Genomic DNA, 2,704 nt, shown 5'->3' on the forward strand with positions numbered 1-2,704 from the left:
TCATGTTTATATCATGCTCAACACCACAGTGACACGGTAAGTACAGTATTGCGATGATTAACCATTTGACACTTCCACGCTTATTTGAGTGGTTCCGAGCTGGACACGTGACTGCATGAACAAGTACTCTGAATGTTCTGAACTCCTGTTTACATGCCAGTGAGCAGAAAAACATTGCCCGTGGGAGTTGTGCCATAGTGCGGGTGCAGTCAAGTAGTACATTTATTTCTCACAATGTACAGTAATTAATTGCACCCTTGTAAAATAAGATAAGAAAACCTTTATTTGTCTCACAATAGAGAAATTCGCAATTTACAGCAGCAAAATTTGGAGGGAAGAAAGTCGAAAAACATTAAGTATTTGCATGCACAAAATAAATTTAAAAAATGAACTGCACACAGTACAGAATGCAATATAAAATACAAGGTATAACGATGTATATGCAGTTGCATATATGCTGCATAAAGTGGCTGTGCTATTAAAAAATGGGTCAGTGGGGGTGAGTCCAGGTTTTCAGGTGCGTCTATTCAATAGGCCTGACAGCAGTCGGCAGGAACAAGCGGTGGTATCGCTCCTTCTTGCAGCGCGGGTGTATCAATCTCTGGCTGAAGGAGCTGCCCAGTGCTGTCAGGATGGCCTGGAGTGGGTGGAAGGGTCTGTCCATCATAGCTGTGAGCTCAGCGAGCATCCTCCTGTTGCCCACCTCATCCACAGTGTCCAGGGAGCAGCCCAGGACAGAGTTGGCCCTCCTGACCAGTCGGTCCAGTCTCTCTCTGTCCCGGGCTGAAATGCTGCCTGACCAGCAGACTATGCCATAATGAATGGCTGAAGCCACCACAGAGTCATAGAAGGTCTTAAGGAGTGACCCCTGAACCCCAAAAGACCTGAGTTTCCTGAGTAGAGCGTCCGAGCGTCAGCGTCCGGGCGTCAGCGCGTATCTGAAGCCTGTTTGATTCTGCAATGTAATGTAATCATGCCCCTGGAAAAAAATTCTTTGTTCATCATTTAAGTTGCCAAATGGGAGAAAGTAAACCAATTAATCACCTTAATCGGACAACCTACGAGTAGAAGTAGTCCTTTAAGCTCAGCACAAATCACATTAAGTGAGACAAATGATGACTTTGTGTCTTTACACAATAAATGCTGATGATGACCCGAATGGGCGCGAAAATCAACTTTCAGCTGACTCTTCGGGATCTTCTTGATGTGGAATAAAAGAGATGATGGACTATTGTTCGAATATGTTGAAGCAGAGGTGGGGAAGCAAAATGAATTTCGTCAATGCGATTCTGAAAATGACTGTTTTCAATCTTAAACTATTTTTTAAATCCACAAAAAAAACAACGTAATATTCTTGTATCAGCATTCGCGGATTTATCAATGAAATTCTGAAAATGATTGTTTTCAATCGGAAACTATTTTTTAAATCCACCAAAAAAAACACACACAACGTAATATTCTTGTATCAGCATTCGCGGATTTGTTCATTGGCACCTTAAATCGCAGAAAAACTCGCCTATACAGTACAGTACAGTACTGCATTTTTGTGCTCTGGCGCCCAAGCAGTAAAACCATTAGTTTGGCGCCACCTTGTTGAATGTTGGGTTGAATACACTACAGTCATTGTGTTTCTTGTTTGTGTTTGAGATGTCCTGTTTTGTTGGCGGTGCGTGAATGCATCTTTTGCACATTCGAATACTGCGGTTACGAGCATCTGGTGGGATCTACATTGCCGTTACAATTTGCCCGTATGAACTAGAATTCATTAGTGGGCGTCAATGCCAAAAGGGGAGTCTAATCACCGATAGGGTTTGTGCAATGCTTGCCCATGTGTGGAGTCCGTCGGTTTGTGCTTGCATGTTATTGAGACTAGTATGCTAGCTAATAGTATCGATGAGCCTCATCATGTGTTGTTGGTTTCTTTCTTTTGAATTATTCAACTACAAGATACATGTTTATGTATCACGGGTTCACAAGTGTGTACATTTTAGGTGCATGGTGTTAGCATAAGTATTCATGTTAACTGGGATGCTTGTCAGACTAGATAGACAGATCATTAGTGAGAGGAAAGCTCAATTTTTTTTGAAAGTCGCTGAGATAACACCGAATATTGGATTAACAGTTAGTCGAACAGACTGACAGAGGAGAATTTTAATTTCAAACTGTACCGTAAGGCAACAGATGACACATCATCCGTGTTTTCCATCTCATTAAGCCAGGGTACATATTTTTGCACATGAAAAATCTCACTGCACACGGATCGGCGCTCGATTATCATTTTTTTCACTGATTAGTGATTGGCTCTAAAATCCTAATAGAGTAAAGCCTAGAATAGAGCATTTCATTGTTCTGACTCTCATTCTATTTAGCTGTCGTAGATAATTAGAAAAAATGGAGCAACTAAGGACAAATCCCTGTGGGAATCTTACATCACAGGTGTCAAACTCAAGGCCGAGGGCTAGATCCGACCCGCGACATCATTTCATGTGACAAACATCATTTCATGTGACCCGCGAGGGCAAATAATTTTTCTTGCAAAATGTCTTCACTTTTCACAATAGTACAAGATGTTTTTTGTGACCAACCCCTCCTTTAAAATAAATTGAAAAATACTCGAACAAACAATTTCCTGACTTCCTATTTCAAAACTAGTTATCCATTCCATAGATAGATAGATAGATAGATAGATAGATAGATAGATAGA

Source organism: Hippocampus comes, unplaced genomic scaffold (assembly GCF_001891065.2).
Source record: "Hippocampus comes isolate QL1 unplaced genomic scaffold, H_comes_QL1_v1.1 scaffold85, whole genome shotgun sequence".
NCBI classification, from domain to species: Eukaryota; Metazoa; Chordata; class Actinopteri; order Syngnathiformes; family Syngnathidae; genus Hippocampus; species Hippocampus comes.